This window comes from Dermacentor andersoni, chromosome 5 (genome assembly GCF_023375885.2).
Source record: "Dermacentor andersoni chromosome 5, qqDerAnde1_hic_scaffold, whole genome shotgun sequence".
NCBI classification, from domain to species: Eukaryota; Metazoa; Arthropoda; class Arachnida; order Ixodida; family Ixodidae; genus Dermacentor; species Dermacentor andersoni.
The window spans coordinates 72,146,717-72,168,314 of record NC_092818.1 but is presented as its reverse complement, the minus strand read 5'-3'; the positions used below and the strand labels follow the sequence as shown (position 1 = coordinate 72,168,314).

Below are 21,598 nucleotides of genomic sequence, written 5' to 3'. Positions count from 1 at the left end.
GCATTGAAAGATCACTGCCTGCACATTTGGTTTTAAAAGTCAAAACTGACGTTTTTAAGAGCTAACAGATTAGTAATAATTATATGAATAAACAAACCACCACATGCAGATTTCTCTCATTCTCTCAATATTTCTATCAACCAGGTCCAAAAAAAAAGGAAAATAAAAGTTGCTTATCCGCTGCGTGTCTGATGTAATTGGTCATGTGCTGGTTTCATCGCCTATACATGGCTCGCCGTTGGCTGTCACGCCCCGCTTGCGCGCCAGGCTGGTGTGCGAGCATTTTAGTGTGAGGCCTGCGCACGTCTCGCGGAGCTGCCGCTGTTGGTGGCTGCTTTGTGCCTCAGTGGCTACTTTCGGTAGTGTTCGAAACTATATGGATGGATGGATAGATGGATGGTTGGATGGATGGATGCTAAGAGAGTCCCCCATGAAACAGGGTGGTGGTTTGCGCCGCCACGAGCTTATTATATTGCCTAATGTCCTACCTATATTAAAAAAAGAAAGAAAAGGACAAAAAAAAAAAGAAAACACGAAGAATTCCCATCACCAAAATTTCTGAATTTTGCTTTTGTACGCCTGTGTTGTTTCTCGTTTTCCTACTTTCCTTCCCACACGCCGTGGTTTCTCAGTGGCTATGGTGTTGGGCTGCTGAGCACGAGGTCGCGGGATCGAATCCCGGCTACGGCGGCCGCATTTCAATGGGGGCGAAATGCGAAAACACCCGTGTACTTAGATTTAGGTGCACGTTAAGGAACCCCAGGGGGTCGAAATTTCCGGAGTCCCCCACTACGGCGTGCCTCATAATCAGAAAGTGGTTTTGGCACGTAAAACCCCATAATTAAATTAATTAATTAGTTTTCTTCCACCAATCTTTCAATCGCGTCTTACTAATCTCTATTGCTGACATGTTTACCTTGCCTCTGCACTCTTAAACAAATGTACACCCTTTGGGGTGTATATTTGCCACATGACAATTCATGAAAACGCTGCACTCCCTACTTTCCTGACGAGAATGCTGTGTCATGCTGATAACGCGCGTGTCGTTCGTGACCTGGAAGCAACGGGCTCGCAGCGTTAAAAAAAAGGAAATGCGGACAAAACGGATGACAATTATTGTTCTGTGGCAAGATATGACCCAAACGCCGTAATTTTGCTTCTTGCATCATCAACCCACCTTGTTCTTAAATTTGCAGTAAGATCTGCGAGTTGCAACTAAATAAAATCTTCAACTCTTCTATTGTTTCTTGTACGTGATGCCCGCAGTTGCTGAAGAGTTTGTCCAAATATACCTCACCTCGCCTTGCACGCAATGTTTTCCAGTCTAGCATGTTGAGTGCTTCTTGCGTGCATACAGTGATTAATATAGGAGGGATTAGATTTCTTTGCTTGACAATATGTTCCTCCAGCATTTCTTATTTGTCTTATGAAGAGCATCGGAAGATGCGTTACATCTGCAGACATTTTCCATGTTGTTCAGTGATGTTCGCTCGGCTACTTCACCGCGCAACGCTTAGATGAGTGCTGGTATATTGCCCGAATCGAACAGAGAAAATAATTCCGTATGCATCGACTACTTGCTTGATGTGGATGTGATGTAGAGATGAAATGTATTGTATTTTAAAGCCAGCGTGTTCGTTGGGTTGACTTCAGTGAAGCGTTACCTTGACTGTTTTCGAAATAGCGTTCGTAAATATTTTTGATAATAACGAAAGAAAATTCGTGAAAATTTAATCATCTATCTGTATAACCTCCCATTTCTTATCGCTTATATGTTGTTGGCAATCTTCCAAGCCTCTGAATTACTTGTAGTCATTAGGCACATTTCACGCGGTCTTTAAATATATATGCGGTGGGTCAGTAAGGAACGGGAAACCACGGTGTGCAGCATTCGAGATCACTCGATTTCCGTAGAGTACAAGATGGCTATCTAAAACAAAAAGAAGGGCCGGCTAGGACACACGACATACAGGGTAAGTGATTTTTTTATATGCCGCTTTACTTACAGCACTCTTATATATAGCTACGAAAAGCAAAAGTACATCAACGAGGCCGATGGCAAAGAACTAAAACGTCTCACGGGCATCATTAGGCATCTTTATCGAGCTCCAGCGTCGCGCCGCGAAAGTGCAACGCGTGGCCAGCACCAGGGAAAATAGGATAGAATGAACCCTGCCAGCCTACACACGAACGCTCTTAGCAGCACTCCGGCACCATTTGGCCCCGAAGTAAATTTTTTTCCTCTGCGCTATATTTTTCTTAGCAGGGGAAAAAAAAGAAATATCAGTCCACAACCATAGTAAGATATACTTGCCTTTTTGGTCGTGGCCCTTAACTTTGGCTGTGACAAAAAAAGAAAATAACAATGGAGTAGCGGAGGATGAAACAGACTGGAATGCATTGGTCCCGTTTCCTTCAAAAGTGGTTTCGAGTCTAAAGCCAGCCTCGGGGCAGCGACGGGGACAAGCTTCGAACCGTACAACTACCACCCAGGGACCAATGCGAGGGAATTGTGTTGAAAGAAGTAAAACTACTGGGTTGAGCTCTTCATTTTATTTTATTCTTGAACGCTAAGTGATAAAACGGCGGCACAGCGCAGTAGCTAGACCCCAAATTTATATTTTCCAATTTTCTCCCTGATCTCGGTAAATTTAACCATTGCGAAAAGTTACAGTCAATAAGAGCATTATTACTTCTAAGAAATTTGTAAGAACGAACCAATTTATTTTATCATTCCCTAGGCACTCTTTCAGTGGTTACCTTTTATATTTGGCGCATGCGAATTCGGGAGGTGTGGCCAATTTTCACATAGAAAGCGACATGAAGTGACAGTCTGAAGTGACTGGCTTAATCCTAAATATTACCTAGAATAAAATCTAAAAAAATAGTTGAAAGCTTTTTTAACATCAAAGCTGGTTTACCAGTGTCCAGTGCACACAATTGAGAACCGCACCTGCGACACAACGTAATACAATTAAAAACGATCTCTATACTGGATTTCACACAAACATTCAATGATATTTTCAATATAGGCTTTATTGCTTGGAACCTTTGGCGACGAGTCGAGGAGTGGGAGGTAAGCAAGCCATGGTAAAAAACCTAAACAGGGTCGCACATCTTACTCGCAATTCCTTTTTCCAGAGGAAGAAGCTTCGCTGCTAACAAGGGAAGATTCTTTGTTCCCGTTAAACACTAAACCCACGGTTTTGCGAAGACAGCGACTTGAATTTATGCACGGCAATGCAAGCAACTGTAGAAGTTTCCTTCATGTGTTCACTCCGTTAAAACCAATACGCGCAAAGATTTGTTTTTTCTGTCGGGGAGGGCGGCACGTTGAAGAGTTATTTTCGGGTGGACCCCACATTAGGTCAGAATCAAGGTTCGTCTCGTTCATGCCCTCCAGTTCGATTTATTAGGTATTTTTCCTTATTTCGCTAAATTGTGACTACGGGATATGAGAGGATATAGTCCGCATATATATTTGTGGCCTACCCTTTCTATCTGTGGCAATATTTAAAGGTTGTTGAGTTAAAAAATTGCGCGGTGATCGCCAAGAGCTCTTCAAGTGACTAAGTTGGCCTTGATGAGTGTTCAGTACAGTGGTTTAGCGCATAAATTGCAACTTCTGGAACAAAGTTCTTTCAGTTATTAAAGCATGCCCAATGAGTACGTGCCCGAGGAGAGCACAAGTTCTGAGATATGTCTCTTAAATTTTCATAAAGCATATTCATGTTTCGCGACATAATATTTGATCGTTTGCCCTAACGTCCGTATATCATTTGTTTACAGCGAAGCTGTTTATGGCTAGGGTTCCACTAGGGTTCCACTAGGTTCCATTTCGCACTAGTGAGTATCGCAATCGTCGGTGATTTTTTTTTTTTTTGTTCTACGTGCGCAAAAACCGTGGACCGGTCTCGTAGTGTAATACCGAGCTGACTCGCGGCGGAGTTGAATCAGGCTTCAAGCACTCCCTCCGCCAACTTCCAATATTAAGTTTAATATCCTCGGTCCAAACAGAAGTCGTATCAAAAAATTTTGGAGGACGCTTAAGCTTCAACTTCAAGAGTGGAACGCGATGGCACTCAAAGATCCCTGACTGCTTTTCATTCTTTCCGGCAACTTCAGCGTATGTAACCGCAATATGTACCGTAAAACGCTCGCGGCGAAAGCTTTCCACGAAAGCGGGCTTTCTGGTAGAAAAGTGACCTCTTGCAAGGGCTGCGATGCATAGAGGTGAGCGCCATCTGAAAGTATTTCAAAGGAAGCAGGCGTGCCTGCTCAGTTCATACTGAGATAGCTACGCGCCGGCGTGCGCAAATGGAAGACGCCGGCTCCGGTCTATGAGTTGTAGAAACGCTGGAAAAGGGTTTTGTTTGATTTCCCGCGCAACATAATTATGTTTTCTCGTATATTCAAATTACAATCCGAGAGCTATCATCTCTACAAGTTGTGTGTATGTCGATAGGCAATCGGGCACTGCCTTGGTTAACGTCCCTGCCCTTCCTTCTTCGTTTCTCTCTTTTGGCTGCCAAATCATCGTCATCATTCCGTCGTCGGTCCGTCGTTGTCATGTGCAGTATTTGCGTGTTCGAGAGCGACAGGTTTTCGTTGAGCGACCCGTTTCCCTATATATATGTGTCCAACTAGTAGTTGGTCGCTAAACAAAAACAGCATTCCTCGAAAGAAATACATTGAAATCTTTCTTTAAACCGATTCCCGCAGCGCGCGGATATACCACATAAATTTATAGCCTGATTACACGTCACAGAATAACCAGAGTCGCGGCCGTGTGAATCGAAGCATTCTGCTGGGCTCTGGCCCGGTGGTGGGTCTGAATTCTAGAGCTAAATTAGGTGTAGGGGGGGTGTGATGGTAGCGCACCCACAAAGCCATTACCTGAATTTGAATCCGCTTGCCGGTGGGATGATGGCGTGGATCCTCGGCCTGATGAGTGACCGAGATTCATGTGCGCTGTCGCTGGCCAGACGTGCTTGGAAAAATACTAGTGCGGCTTGGCTGCAACCCCGCTCAGCTGATCGACCGCCAGTTGAGTGTCCGCCACGGTGAAGCGACGGATAGGGATTGATGTCCCACTGGCGCCTTCTTTAAAGCGGTACCTTTCCTGTTATAGGTTTTCTTGCGGAGTGGAATAAAAAAATTGAGAATCTCAGGCTAACTTTCGATTCGCGCAAAAGTAACTTTTTTCTTCTTCCTTTCTTTTTAAGGCTTATGTGGCTCACGGGTCGAAAAATCCGGTGTCCGGCGTTATGGCACAAAAATTCAAGCGAACCAACATGCATATATTGGCGAATCGGCCATATCTCCAACTTGGATTCCAGTTGACGTCGTGAATGTCGAGAGTCGAACCCACTACGTTTAGTATTAATTCATCTGACGATGAAATTCGAGGTGTAAGCGATATGCACAGTGTTAACATAAAGAAAAATTATTCACTGAACGTGCGTGTGTATCTTAATGGTTTTTATAGACTTGGCGCAACCATTCTAACATGCAATTAACTACGCAATACCAGAGGCAAAGTCTAGGCGACAGAAATAGAGAACAAGAGAAAAATGAGTATATAGAAAACAAGTCAAAGGAAGTAGCAACGCATTCGAATGAGAATGTCAAGGTAATTTAGTGAATGCCTAGTTAGCGCCAAGGCTTTCGCCCATATCCTCTTTGGTGCATCGTAAAGTAACTGTCAGTTTTTCTTTTTCAGTATGAAAGTAACGCGTCACCCCGGAATTCTTGTTAAACAATTGTTATTGAAGCTCCTTTCCACATTATAATTGAATTGCACGTGGAAAGCTAAGAATATTGCCCCAATGTATGCCTGTCTGTGACTGCGCGAGAGATATCTTCCGATCTTCTATAAGTTACCAACCTCTTCGAATACTAAGAGACTAACACTAAATATTGTGAAAATTTTTTTCTTTTGCTAAGTCATGTCGTTGTTTTTCTTCAAATAAGGTATAGATAGTGAGCTATGCATAATAATGAACCAGAAAATATTTCCTTTATGTTTTCTACCACGCAGAAGTACATAAATGATGAATGAAACGTATTTGTTCTCATTTTCTACCCAAAAATTCTGTAGTTGCACCCTCTACAGACCTTGCATGTTGCGTCTGCGCCATGCAGATAGCACTATTATTACTCACTAACTACAGGTATTACGTACATTATTATAACTTTACTTGAATTGATTTGTTATTTATGTCAATAAGTAACATGTGATGCGTCCCATAACCAAGGGAAATGAATCAACGGCTTTGTATGCGTTAAGCTAATAATGTCTTATCCGCGATAGGATGTGCACTTGTGGAATGGGGACGTGTCCAATTTGCACTTTTCAAACATTTTGCACAATTTTTTTCGTTTATCGGAGAAACGTCTGCCACATTAAGATGGCGTTCAACTTCTTGCTTAAAATAGTTTGTCCACGAGCAAGCATAACAGCTTGTTTACGTTGCAAATTTCAGGATTCCCTCTCTAAAGGGGCCCAAGGTGAGGCTCGCAAGTGTACATACAGGGAATGCATGCAGCAGAGAATGTATACCAGCACGCAGGATCGTTTCAATGCATGGAGCCTCGACGAACGTAATCGAAAACGGCGATGGTATGACGACGTGCTCGAACAAAACTTGGCTGAATTCAAGGGCGTACGAAAAGGCTATGCTCACGGTTTCGTCATCGTTCCTGCCACATGAACCAAAAGCGGTACGCTCCCTCCCTTTCGCACAAGGCACACGAAAGCCAGAGAGTTGCGGCACAATGACAAACAACGCTGGGGAAGGGGAGGGGGGAGACAAAGGGAAGTAAAGACAGGGAGGTTAGCCAGTGTAAGTACCGGCTGGCTACCCTGTGCTCGGGAAAGGGATAAAGGGAATGAAAGGAGAAAGAAGAAGAGGGGAAAAAAGGAAATCGGAAAATTCACAAAGTAACTCGACACTACGCGCTAAAGCATCTGCAATGTCTGTATGTGAGAGTCAGGGTTTGTATGGGCTGATACAAACTGCTTTGAATTCCTGCAAAACAAAAGTTGTTTTGTATACGCAGAGAGGATAAAGAAGAAAGAACCGCAAAGGTAAATAAAAAGTCAAGTAGGTACGGATGATTAATAAATATTTAACGGTTCTAAGACTTCGTGTAAAGACTTCGTGTAATATTCTCTAAAGACTTAAGTTGAAAGCGCCAGGTGGAACACCGGTGTAAAAGCTATCTTCTGCTGTGGGAAAACTGGCTCACTTGTATTTCTTCCTTCACATTAAAACTGAAACTTTATTTTATAATGCTTTGAGTGTTTTCAATACCATAGTACTGTAACCTTGGTGAAGTACCACTGGCAGGGCGGGCCTCACTAAATTACTTTAACTCCAGAAAAGAGCAAGGCGGTGCATTGCCAATAGTCCTCGTACATTCTGCAGGAAAAGTATTTTCATAAAAACTAGGTTTCGCCGAGAGGGCGAAGCATCGATGCGGTAGCAAATTAGTAGACAGCTATACTAAGTAACGATAGTAGTTTTATCGGCCGTATAAAGTTGTAAACATTGGCTTACTAACTAAATTAACAAGCATGGTGTCACGCGCGCACATGTAAACATGAACACATAGCGCTCGATGAGTGCGGAAACCCGCTGCCACTACGCTGGAGTGAGGAAACGCGGCAGCAGCAGCGAGCGTATTGACCTTGATGTGTTCTCTCGCTTCGACACGAACTAAACGCCGAAAGCACAGCGCATAGGAAGCTACCAGCACACCGCCCACGCACTTTGTCCACATCGCAGATCGCTTTGAAAATGAGGCCCGTGCGTGCGCGCACGTTGTTCACAACGGAGATCGCTTTTCAAGATGCGACGGCCGCGCCGTGAGCAGAAGCTGCCGGAGTAGAAAGCTTCCTCCCCCTCCCCCCCCCCCCCTCCCGTGACTCGCGGGTGACAGCAGACGGCGCAATGTAAACGTTAGCATCCGTGGGGCAAGGCGTATAGAAAAATGGCACATCCCTACACGTCGAGCGAATTTATAACCAGCACTCGTTAAAGTACGCTGTGCCTGCTTTAGTTTATAAACTAGTGATGGCAGGGATTGATCTCTTGTGCAATCTAAATTATGCTACAAGATTGTTTTCTCATTGGAGCCCGAAAGTGAACTAATACTGCTCACGTTGTACGCTGCATGCTGTATTCGCGGTTACCTGTATATATGCGTGAATATGCGTGCGTGTAGATAAATAAATAATTTAGATATAGTGTATATATATATATATATATATATATAATGTATATATATGCGTCTAAGTGATGCAATATTTCTAAGGGGCATTCTTTTTTCCAAAAAGTGCATTTTGTTTCGAGTATTGCTTTGTTTAGGACGTTGCATTTCTCTTTGAGACATTCTGCTAAGCTCCGACCTCAGCTTATGGTTATTTCGCCTGTTTTCAGAATGTAAAGGAATAAAAGCTATTGATTGAAGTAGTCTTTTTATGTTTGAAACAGAGTTCCCGCAGTACTAGCAGCTAACGGCGCATGCCAACCGCTAAGTAAGGGGTAATCTCAAGGCGATCGTACGAAGGTATGTAGCTAGCCATCTCTAATGTCATCCAAGCATTTGTGGAGGAACCCTGTAGTTAATTAGTATCCATGTATAGTAGTAGGTAGTTAGACACTGTGGTTAGACGGTATTCCTACTTTGTTGCACACTCTTTCAGTTTCGCAAAGGCTGCAGCAACATAAATGAAGCTTGACGCGAATATGTTAAGCTTGCAGTCATACTGGCCGCAGCGTCAGTGCACATTTCGGATTTCGCTTTGGTCTCTACATATCTGGAAAGTACTGGCAACTTCTTTAGGAGTCTCTAGCTGCATTTATAAAATTAAGTTATTGATATTCGGGAATTTTTCTGTTCCCTTCATGCAGAGGCGGACGTTCACAGCGATTGATCCCAAAGAGAGTAAAGGAACAGTAGTTTGGAGTATTACAAATCTTAAAAGGGCGGTCGAATTCAGGAAGTGCACTTACTGATTCAGACTATTGCACTTCATTATATTAACAATGCTTGAATAGATGTACAAGTTAATCAGACAAAATACTTAGTTTACTGTGCAAGAGTATTGGTTACTGTGTTACTGTGTAAATTTGTAATCGTTCCAGAATCAGCCCAACTACGGAGTTGTACACTCCGCTACTCTGGTTGCAGTACAGCATCGCTGAAAGTAATACACCCTGGAAGGTGCCACTGTGTATCTGAGTGTACCAGCGCTCATACAGGGTCATCAGTAAACTAGCTCAAATGAGTAAATTAAACCTGCCACGTCATAATCCAGGGTGTCGCGGCATGGATGAAACTGCGCATCCGGGAATTGAAGCTCAGATAGGACGCCCAGTACAGAGAAGCATGCAGTGTTTGTAGAAATCGTACAATCAAGTATAATTATGAAATAATGGCTGGTTGTCATTTGCGCAATAAGCTGGATGCTTATTTTGTTTTTCAAGGTTATAAGTTGATTCTGCTCTCTAATTTCCATGTGCAACACTAAATACTGTTGTCCCACTAGAACCTAAAATGTGAAAATTTTTTGAAAAGCTTGGTTTTTAACAGTATTTGCAGTGCCTCTAAGATGTAGTTTGACATCAGAGGATACGCTATGCAAGAAGAGACAAGAAAATCCAGAGTGTGCAGTAGTAGACAGCAGAAACGTCGGAGTGCTCACTGCTTTTATCGCGAACTAGCAGTTCTGACGCACAAAAAATTTTCACCTTTAGACTTTTCTTTCAAGTTCTTTATTGATACATTGTAAAAGATAAATGCACTAGTAAAATATGTAGATTCAAGACAGTTTCTCGAGAGTTCCTCGCTCTTCGGAGCTCACAACACTGCATTATATTGATCCTTTACAATGCACACATTTCTTTCACAAATAATTTCTTTTCTAAGCTCTCTGTGGAAGAGAATGGCAGCCGAAAGCTAATATTACGCAGCAAGCACGGCTGATTGGTCGGGTTCGACAAGTAACTTTCATTTAACATACTTAAGGAGTACAACCCAACACCGAGAAGTAATTACGTTAGAGTAATAATTACTGACTTTCAAAAGGAAATACATGTCACTTTACTCATATGCAGAAGAGTAAACTCAGGAGAGTGAATCACATAACATAAGTAGAGTATTCAATTTACGTATAAGCCAGACTGTCTTTAAGGGAGACGAAAGAAAGGCAGAATGCAGGTAGGTTAACCATAAAAGCCCTCCGGTTTACTTCATATCAAAGTACAAGTGCAAGAGAAAAAAATCATAGTCACGTTTTACTTCGCGAACGCAGGTTACGCGCATGTGTATGTGTTCCATTACTGTATAAGTGCGGTAGTAATATTATGGATCCTCCAGGCGCATTTCTGCCGTTGTCGTCGCCTCGATGTTCTGTATAAAGTCCTAGGGCCATAACATTGTCCCCGGTCGCCGTATGTTGTATGTGCGAGTGAATGTGCGCGACGGTGAGCCGACGATCGCGGCTCACTGTAGCGTACGGAAACGACGAAAGCGGGGAGGCAGCGCGCTGTCTTCAGTCGCGCCCGTGGTCCCCGAGGGGAGGGAGGGAGGGAGGGAGGGAGGGAGGGAGGGGCGGGGGTCGGGGGTCGGCGTTGTGCTGCACTAGCAACTGCGTATTCCGCGGCCCCCCGTGAGTTATCTAGAAAGGGATCTGCAGAGTGCAGGTGTTCGACCACACCGACGGCTCATAGCTGCATGGACGCTGTGTTCTCGCCGCTGAGTTTACGCTGAAGATAATAATAATAATAATAATAATAATAATAATAATAATAATAATAATAATAATAATAATAATAATCAGCAACAACAGCCTGGCTACGTTGCTTAATTTGCAAGATTATGTTGGCGTTCTTCCAAGATTCCGTTGCGCTGAAGCTCATGAGGCATTACGTATACGAGAAAAACAGCACGACGTAACTCCGCTCGCTGCTGCTGCCTCGCTTTCTCTCGGCAGCTCTTTGACAGCAAGTGTTTGCGGTCATCGATTGTGATGTGTTTATGTTTGCTTGTGCGTGCTGCCACCGTGCTTGTTTGTTAAGCGAATCTTTGGAAGTTTGTGCGGCAAATGAATCTACTCTCCTAACCGAAGTAAGGAGAGTAGATTTATTTGCCGCACTTGCTGCGCTGGGCTTCCAAACTGGCTTCACGCTGTTGAGGAGTTTCTAAGCTACGGCGTCCTGCCTCATAGAACGGCATTCTCGCAAGCCGCCTAGCAAATTCCTCGGCAGTATCTTGGGCTCGCGAAACCCGCGCGGTTTGCCACGCTTGTTCAGCTTGTACCCGTCGCTTGGCGTCCACTTCAGGGTCGGTCGACTCGTGGTCGGCGTACCGCTGCTTCCGTTGTTGATCTGCCCTGCTCGCTCGGAGCACGGCCCCTCGATCACGAGATGCAGGCGATACTTCCACAGCGTTCACAAAATCCGTAACAAGTGCCAGTAGAGGTAAACCCAGCGCGCCTCCACCTCCCTCCTCCGCTATACTTCGCCTCGTTTCTCCTTCCCCCCTTCGTTCAACGTTACCCACACTTTCCTCTAGATGGCGTTATTTTGACGCGCGCTCAGCACGCTCCTTCGTAGTTTCCCCGACGTGCGATCATCTTACCCTCCAGGGCCTTCCTTCTTAGCCTCTTCAAACAAATATTCGCCGATTTCACTAGCAGGCCAGGTACGCTTGCGCGTAATATGGATCTAGTGGGAAGGGTAGAAATCGCATCCACATGCTGTAAAGAATAGTGAATCGAAAAGCATAAACGAATAAAAATAAATGTCATTTTGGGTTCGTTGATTAGCGGCTGATAGATATATTCTGTACTGCCATTTATATAGTGTGGCAGACTAGTGAAAAGTGTCGCACAGATTAACACAATCGTTGTACAGTAAAACGCACCCTGCAAGGTTCCGGAGATTCGGCGAAATTGCGAGAATCCGAGTCTGTCCTTGAAGTATTTGTGTGCTGTCATTTGGTCAGCGCCAAAGCGGCATAAGCTATGGCGCAATAAAAGCTGCGCGGCCAGATGCCAGACGGGCGCCGTGGCGACGCTCTGACGGCAGCGTGCCTTTCTGGGAAAATAATGTGTGGGCAATATATGGTGGCGGTCGCTTTCAGCGCAGTCAGCCAAGCTGCCTGTCGGCGCCAGCCCGTCATGAAAAGCAACCCACGCGAGATTTTACGTGCATGCAGCAACGCAGTGTTCACGGTAGCTGACGTTTATATATTGCGAGCTGCCACCAGCACACGGCTTTCCGTTGACTGAAACATGGGACTTCGAGGCGGCGTTGATCAGTTCCGCTGACGCCAGCGTCTCCACTGCTGTGATTCGATGCTTCTTGTTTGCGTTTTTTTATCATTGTAATATTGAATGTGCTGTCGCAGCTTATCAATGCCAGTGGCTTGATTTCTCTGGTTTTTTGGTTCACTGGCCATAAGTTTGACTGAGCTTCCTTTATTTGCGCAGTGGTTTATTATCTCATATGACGCTGCCGTATGTAGAAATGTGCCGGCCGAAGACCAAGACAATTACCGGAGCGCCAGCTCACCAAAAAAAAAAGGTCAGAAGTGCGAGCTGAGTGGGTTTGGGAGTGCAGATTGAGCCGAGGAATCTGCTCCTGTCTCGTGGGAGCCCTCCAGCCTTGCAGCCTCAATGATACCATTTCGAACCCGAAGACCTTACTATCTGCAAAAAATACACAAAACATATTTTTGAAATCCGCACAGCTTTAATTAGGAATGACTCCCGTGTTGATATTTGCATATGCTCATGACACTTCGCTGACGCGCCGTGAACTGCCGATATGTGTAATACTGCAATAACTTCTCTCTGAGCCTCTTTCACTCATCCAAGAATGAACTCGCGTTCCCGACGAATTCCGGCTAATGAGATTCTTTTCTGAATGTTTCTTTTTGCGGATATTATATTCACTCAGCCAAAAAAAAGCCCTTCTGTATGAAGTATATATTTCACATGGCAGTGACACGAAGAGTAATCTGTGCGGAGAAACCAGTTTTAAACATGGGAAACTGCTTGAAACAGGCACGTAAGTGAACCTTATGGGCTGGCGCATTGATACCAATTGTGTTGGCATTGTAAAGCGTACATATAACCTTGTAATTGGTTTGGTCTATTCCCTTGGGCGAACAGGTGCATTCGAAAGCGTCCCCAAAGTGTTCTCTCAAGGGTACCTGCGTTCCAATGGGCAAACAGGAGCAGGAACGGCGTGACCCGATGACCGAACGGGAGCAGCTTGGCGAGACCTAGCGCATTCGAGAGCAGTTCGAGATGCTCCCGCGCGAGAAGCATAGTGAGAAGGAACACGTCGTATCCTTTATTTTGATTGTGTTTCCGTCATTTTGGTTCAGAGTGCGGCAGGAATTGCGGTTGGAGAGCGAATATGGCATGATAATCGCTGCGGGAAGGTAAACAATGCGGTCACGTACTGCCTCTAAGAGTGCATGGAACGCTTCAGCGGGGGAGCGGTCTTTCACACTCTTGTTGCGCTGCTACTCTGTTCCTCTCTGCTCTTTGCCTTCGCTCCTTCTCTGTCACTGTAATGCGCCAATATCTTTCACCCACTACACGCAATTACCAATCCGCCGGTTCTGCCAAGACTGCATTACTGGTCCATACTATCCATTAATATAAAATTAGCCCAAATGAAGTTTTGTTATACTTGGGCTTTAAATATGGCCGTAGTCACTTTTCTAGACACGTAGAAGTGCTTCCTTTTGTAGTTTAACCATTTTATGAAGTGTTCTTCTAATCCAGTTGGAAATTATGTCGACTTCAGTGATTCCTTATATCAGTTATATTAGTCATTCGGAATGACGTTTCTTTGTTATTACGGTGCAGATATGCAAATGCTGAAAGACATCTATAACGTTTCAACTCACTAGAGCGATAAGGGCGGTGGCGGCGCGGGCGTCACTTGAGACGTCCAGGCTGGCCTATGCGCAGCCTCTGTCTCTCTTTCGGCCACACATGCGTGCATGTGTCCATCAATTCAACCCTTTGAGGTGCGTGAGCAGGCGACATATGCAAGCTACAGGAAACCAGCAGCGTGTGGAACATGTTGAGCAAGGACAACTCTGTTTGCTTGCTATGTAAGCCGTAAAGGCTTCGACAGAAATATATTTGAGATGAACGTCCATCGGCCACACTTGTTTGCTTTCTTTCAGAAGGCTCATTCAACAGAAAAAATTTTGTAACATATGACCGGTTCAACGCGCTGTCACAAGAAGTCATCATCACCACTTCTGTTGGTATGGTTGGCAGGCAATTATCAGAAAGTGTGTAGAAAAAAACAATTCGACTGCTCCGCGTTTGAGGCATTGATAACATTTCGTACAAATTTCCAGAAATTCAAGGAAGAAAGTGACTGCAGGTAGATGTTGCCCTCTGATAAGGCTCACATTTTGTTGCCTCGGAAAAGTTATTCGTTGGTGTCTTTGGGTGAACATTCCGCTGCTTATAGATAAATAATTAAAGCTTAATTGGGTAGCTTTCAGTAATTAGTCGATATGCATTTAAATTATGCGTGCAAGTAATATCCCCCTCTTCGAATTGACCAGCTTATGAACTAGCATTGTGCTATCTGCCACAGGCAACCTTTAAACATTTTGAAAGTGTTCGCTGATGCACCCCGTAGATTCGTTTTGGTGAGAGTGTGTACATACTACATTCTCGCTTGAGGCCGATAATGTATACACAGCCTGACAAGTCCCGAACGACAGGAGACAACGCAGCTGCCATTTTTTTTTTATTGCGATGGCATTGCGCCACATCTACAGAACTGGAGTATTGCTCCGTAAGTTACGGAGAGTTCAGAGTGTAACGGCAAGACTGCAGGCCACGCAACTAGGGGGATAGGCGAGTCAGTTGCCACGGCAGCGACAAATGGCCTCCGGGTCGTGATCGCGATAAATCGTCCAGAGATGATGGCGTCTACCCGTCAGTCTGCTACGCTTCGTCGCGCCGCTACTACCTCTTTAAGGTCCTGCCAGTCTTGTTACTTTCACCTCGTCGGCAGCGACGCTGAAGCGAATCTCCTATATCTTGGCCTCCGATACTCTGCTCTTCCTTCCACGATCAAGTCCGCACACATACGAGCGTTCTGTCCAACCATGTGTGATACTTCTGCTGCAAGTCCTTTTCGTTTACTTTCCTAGCATACCAGGTTCATTTATCCTGGATCAGTTCTCTTCCCACCGAGTTTGTTGTCCATCAGGCCATCGGTCTGACATAGAAACGAGATGATTACTTCCCATACGCAGAACCACCACTACGGTGAAGGCCGTTCCCGCCTAGAGAGATAGTATTTGTACCTCTAGCCAAGAAAAGGAAATGATGTAGGCGCAAGTGACTGTTTCTTTAGGGGCTACATGTCCGCAGGGGCGCCACAGAAAGGAGTATCGTGGGGATTGTCTTTTGAGTTGTTCTTTTTCTCGCCGCGATTTTGCGCTCGTCCCAGAGTCTTCGTGTCCACGGACAGGGGAAGTCACGAGCGATGGACGCACACCTTTTCGCACGTCACAGCAGGAAGCTAGTGCAGCGCTTTCTTTACCTCTGGTTCAGTCTCTCTACGAAGTTTCTACAGCGGTGCTTGGGCGTCTGCGCAGCTCGTTCTTATTCCTTGACATAAGGCAGGCACTGCAAACCTCAGGTTGCACGGGAATGGGGGTTATCAAAACGAGCGTGCTTATCAAGAAAGACTGCTCCGTTGTTGCTAAATTAATTCTAACGCCAAATGATATGAAGCTGCGTACATTAGTTTTCATGTACAAGATTAAAGGGCGAGGTCGGGAATCATCTTTTAGCGAAATTCTTGAAGACCGCTAGCGGCGTGATGGCAAAGAATGAGACTGACGACCCTCGCGGTGACAGTGATCGGCTCCACAATGTAGTGGTGGTATCGAGGCTGCACGGCTCAAAGGCTGTAAACGTTGGTAGCTGGTGTCGGTGCGGCTGGAAGTTGCATACCGGGTTTCTCATGACGAAGATTAATGGTTGTTACAACAGCGGCCAACGTGAGCGACACGGCGACAGTGGAAACAAATCGGCCGATCATCTGCAGTCCGTCACTTTGCCGGGTTATGAGGGCGTGTGTGGAATCCTTGGTGCTGAGGTGGCGATCTACGGTGAAAGTAAGTCAGTTTTCGCAGCCAGTGAAGACAGCGGAACGCGGATTCGCTACTTCCTACCGCATGGTGAACTGAATCGCCGGAGTTGAAGAAATGGAGAAATCGCTCAGGCTATTGTTGAGAGCAGCAGCCGTCATCGCTTCGACTTCAGGGCGATGAAGCTGTGCAAGCTATGGCGGAGTTCCCAGCGAAAGACGAGGGACCAATTCCGTCTTTGAGGATGTCATAGCGGTGGTTGGCTGCCAAGGGAATGGCATCCCTATACCGTGGCTCTCGACATCTCGAAAGTGCCGTCATCTCTCAATGATGTCATCGACAAGCGCATAATTTATGCGCATCGGAAGGTTGATTGCGTGGTCTGCTACTCCTTTCAACACATATCGCAACTCGTCTGATTCTGACATGACAGTGTCGCCTTCGACAGATCGCCAACACGTCCTGACTGTAGGACATGGTCGGTACCGTATACGTCTGTGCGCGTGTAGACAGCATTATCTGCTGTGCCCACTTTTAAACGCACGGCGTTCCGGAGCATCCCACGCAGCTTTTCTTACAGGTGTTGCAGTTTCCAAACTCCTCCTCGTATTTTCCAACCATTCATACATTTGCAGTAAATATTATTTTTTTTTATTTTCTACACAGTGTATTTTGCTTTCTCTGTGGTATTCTCTGTTATATTAGTTACTCAAGAGAACCTTCGCAGCTTTATAGTGTATTGTTCTGTTATAAAGATGTAGCAGAGTGATTTCTCAAATTTTGGCATGGTTCGCTAAGAAACAGATGAACACTGTCATAATGCCTAACATGTCCCTAAGCAGATGCTACTCTTGAAAATGAAGTTTACATTTACCCCTTGATGATCTTGTGCCGTCATGTTTAATTAAAAAAGCGTGGAGGCGTGCACCGGAGCACGAATAATCACGGCGACGTCCGAGAATAGGTTAGCCTAAAGCCAGCACCACGAGATTTGCAGTTAGCTGGTCTTGAAGAAAGCGGGCCGCCTGTTGCGTCGCTGCAAAGTCTGCTCACGAAAAATTAATGTATGGACGCTCGGGCTCGAATGTGATTATCAGAGTAGCGGCTAATACATAGAAGCCGATGTAAAGTGAATTAATTTCAGTGGTGTATTTCGGCAATGGGAAGTAACTGCGGCCTCACTCTGGAACATTTATGAGACGCGGCGCCCGGCTCTCCAGCTTTTCTCACTTGGACGTTTTGTATTAAGCTGTGCGAACGATACATATGAATAAGAGTGTCGTTCCCCATTTCACAGAAGATAATTACAAAGCATACTTTGGAAAAATTTTTTTGTTGCATACCTTTTTTTTCTCTGTAGAATCAGCTGCTGACACCACTGATGAGCCACGCTTATCCATTTCCAGCCATGTTTTCCAAAGCAGACCAGAAGAACCAAAAGGTAAGGGCAATGAGATCGCCTATTTTTTGTTGAGATTCGCCTAACGTCTGAAGTTAAATATCGTTCGCAGAGTAAGTAAACATTTTTCGTATGTTGTTATTATCCTAACTTTTACTTGAATAAGGTAATATATTAACCGGAAATAATAAGAAGAGCGCTTCCTTTGATGAAGTGGGTAAACGCCATTGCCTACGCGCAAAAGCAAAGAGGTAGCATTGACCCCAGCACTTGCCACGCGCTTCTTTTGTCTACGCAACCTATTGCGCAGCCTCACGAAGTATCGCTAACTTTGATTGCCGGTGCTTTGGTTTGTCAGTCATCTTGTGATTTCCAAGTTTGTTTGTTTATTCCAGCTTCATGCACCTATCAGTGCAGCGTGCTATGCAGAGCAAGAAGGATTGCTTGCAGTGCAAGGGGTAAAAATGCGCCCTTTGTTTTAAGAAGATGCAGGTCATTAGGTTTTTCTTTTTTTATTGCGAGGGTAAATGCCTCAGGGCATACAGGGGTATGGGATGGGGTGAATAAGGATGATTAAATGAATGAAAAAAGATTTGCTGACCTAAGTAGGTTACCTAACCTAATTAATTTTAATTATTCAATTATTACTGAAAGAATTAAATAATTAATTAACCTTAAATAAATTTTTCGTGAGCAGACTTCGCAGCAACGCAACAGGCGGCCCGCTTTCTTCAAGACCTGCAACCTAATTAGGTTCTTAACCGATGTTAAGGCGAACAGCGCGAAGACGGGCCATTAAGGACTGAAGTTTGAGTCGGTAGTTGGTTCTTCGTACAGCGGCTTTTCCAGTATGCCTTTTCCCGGCTGCTATTCGCCTGCTTAGCCTTATCTGGCGGTTCACAATAGCACTCGCACGAAAGCGTGTCCCCCAATCGTATCCCGACTTGCGTGACAGAGAAGTGCTCTACGGAGATCGGCGGCAAAAGCAACTCACGTCTGCACAATCGCGGATCATATTTAGTTCTTCAGCTTCCCTATAGACGCGACTGTGGGCGATTAATCGATCGAAGGAAAGAAGTTGTTCCGTTTGGCGTTAATCAACGTCCGCATAAAACGTTGCTCCTTATTCATATTTTAGGAGAGTTGGAGACGGAAAAGTGTGGGGAGAGAGAGAGTTAGGCAAATCGGAATGAGAGGGAATGCAGGGATACCGCAGAAGCGAATGGAACTGTCGGCTGACGCGCGCGAAAAATGCGGACTTTTCTTGTCCTTGTAGCTATTTGTGTCTTTGCTTCTCTGGTGAAGAAAAGCAGGATAACCGTAATGAAACACAGCTCGACGCCCCTCGATTTCTTCCTTGTGAGGGATAGTCGATGACTCTAGCGTGCTAGCATCGTTATTCATAGCTGCTTCCGTTTCGCAATGTTCCTGAAACTCTTTTGTTTTTTCGCACTTTTCCCGATTAATCCCTCTGATTCATGTTTGTCCTCGTCTCCGGCATTCTGTGGAGCGCGCTTGCTCCGCTTCCGTCCTGCAATTAAACCAATGTCATTTTGTTTCCGTCTGGTACTAATTAGCCTGATAGCTGATTTAAAAGGAGTGATGGTTGGTGCATGGCGCACGCAAATGAGGACGGAGGATAGCTCTGGAAAAGCAAACCGGTTTGCTTCCCCATTTGCTTCCCCTTTTGCTTTTCTTGTTTGGTTGCGCGACTTAGCGCATGCAGTGTGGCCTTGTTTTATCGAGAGCAACGCAGCATCTGTACTTGTCGCAAGCTTATTTCTGAGTAGCTGGTGGAAATTGGTAAATATAGGGAGTGACGCAAAAGGGCTTACACTTGTGTGATAAACTTCAGCTCAGATGCTTGTGCACAGCAGTTTAATGGGTGCATGCAATCATGGCGGCCTAATTACGTAAGTTCTAGCGAGCGTTTGCGTCCAGCATGGTATGCCTAATAATAATAATAAATCGCCGCCCATGTACTCCGTACAGATGGTTAACAAGCGACGCTGAAACGTGGGACCCCTGTGTTTATCATTGGGTTAATCGCAAGCATTCATTAAACTACTGCTTGGTAGGCTGCTGGATCTTTGTTATGCAGTTGCTGGATGCGCTCGGCCGCACCACCTTGTTCTTGTGCCAGGGCTGCAGCCTCGGCACAGCTTAGACGAGTTCGTTCGCGGTTCTGCTCACGGCATTGTTCATCGAAAGCTGCCTGCTCCTTAGGACTACGTATGACGCACGGCCTACCCATTTGGGAGCCGCAGAGAAAGTGCTCCGTATGCGCTGGGCTGCGACGGAGAGCAACGATGTCACTACTGGCGCAGCTAAGCCAACACCACCTACACAGCACATGGCCTTTTCACTCTGATCCGTGACGTCATGTTACGTAGTCCGACTGCCATATGGTCTAATGGGGCTGCTCCCAAGTAGGCAACAGTGATATTGACATCACCGCTTTCATCTCGGCAGCCTTGTCATTCGAAATGTCGGGCCAGGTAGCTTGACGTCATGAATCGGAGTAAGCAGGCCTTGTGCTATCTAGGTGGCATTGCCTAATCACACGCCTCTCTTTCTCTATTTTTTGTTTTTTCGATGCGCATGGGGTTGCACCGGAGGAGTTTTCGGCGTATAGGCGACCGACAGACGCATGGGCGGATGCACGACTCGGCTAACCATATACAATTTCGCTATGTTATTAGGAACACAATTTGAGCGGTCTAGACGCGAACAGCGAAGCAGTACGAATGACCCCGCTGAAGGGAATCGCCAGCAGTTTCGAACGACGTGATCTTGATGCTGCCCGCTCTACTTCTATCCAAGCGCCGCCACAGTATTTTTCATCGTCGGGCGTCTCACTGCAAAGCATGCGCTGCTGCGGCCTCTCGCCCCACTCAACCGTGTTCTAGTACACTATAGTATGGCTTCACGGAGCGTTCGCTTGCCAAAGCAAGCTACATGCCGTAATGCTACCTCCCTGATTTTGAAGTAACCGCTTTCATCTCGGCAGCCTCGTCCATGGAAATTTCGGGCCAGGTGGCGTGACGTCATGAATCGGAGTAAACAGGCCTTGTGCTAACTAGGTGGTGTTGGCTACTCGCGCGCCTCTTTCTCTCTTTTCTTTTTCGTGCATAAGTGTGGGGTTGCGCCGGAGAAGTTTTTGGCATACAGGCGACCGACAGGCGGGCGGACGGACGTACGCGTGGATCGGCTAGCCATATACATCTTCGCTGTAAAACTAAGTTGGGTGACGATTCAGCCTCCAGTTGAAATACACGAAAACAGTCTTCGTCAGCAAGTTGAGCTGAGTATCGGGTGTAGGAATGATAATTTATTCGGAAAAGCCCACAGTGTATGAAACGACACGCCTGCTTCTTCGACTAGAGGCGCCACGTTTCAACGACAGCGTCTCAAAAAGCAAGCTGACACAAGGTAAAAGTGCGAGAACGCTCCCTACCATAGGTACCATGGGTACTGCCGCGCAGCGGTAAACCCACAGCGCAGTGGTACTCCATGGTGGTGTCATCGATACCGACACCACTGGTGCCCCAGGTACCGATACCACATGTGCAGCCGGTATCAATTTCACCGGTACCACTCAGTGGTACCACAATAACCGATACTACGGGGAATCCCTGTGCCACCAGTACGAAATCTACCTTCGAGATTGGTGCACCTTTCTAGCCTGTACTATATCCGGCCCGCGAAAGGGACTACAAACATACCCGGTAAGAAAAACGCGGGAGTTGGGGACGACTTAACCAGAAAGACTGCATTGAAACAAAGACTGCATATGTCCCCTGTTCACAACTGCGAGCAAATGTATACGAACCACAAGTTTGCAAAAAAAACTGGATTTCTTCGTAATTCAGACGCACAAACTGAAATTGATGACTGCACTGAAAAACACGCAATGGAGAGTTCGGACTGCAATCCTCAATTTCAAGTAGGAAGTAGCATTCATAGGCAAATAATCCCTCTTTCCTATGCAACGAGAAATTCTGTAACCATAGACTAGTGGCACGTTTTGTACAATGTTAT

At 45.6% G+C, this 21,598-nt stretch overlaps 1 long non-coding RNA gene across 1 annotated transcript in view; it reads left to right on the top strand.

The window, feature by feature from the left end:
- Positions 1-21,598, top strand: part of LOC140218481 (uncharacterized) — a 105,507-nt gene that overhangs the window by 20,504 nt on the left and 63,405 nt on the right. Inside the window, exon 2 of the long non-coding RNA XR_011894749.1 lies at positions 17,519-17,599. This is a non-coding gene — a long non-coding RNA (uncharacterized lncRNA). The remainder of the gene's footprint in view (positions 1-17,518; positions 17,600-21,598) is intronic.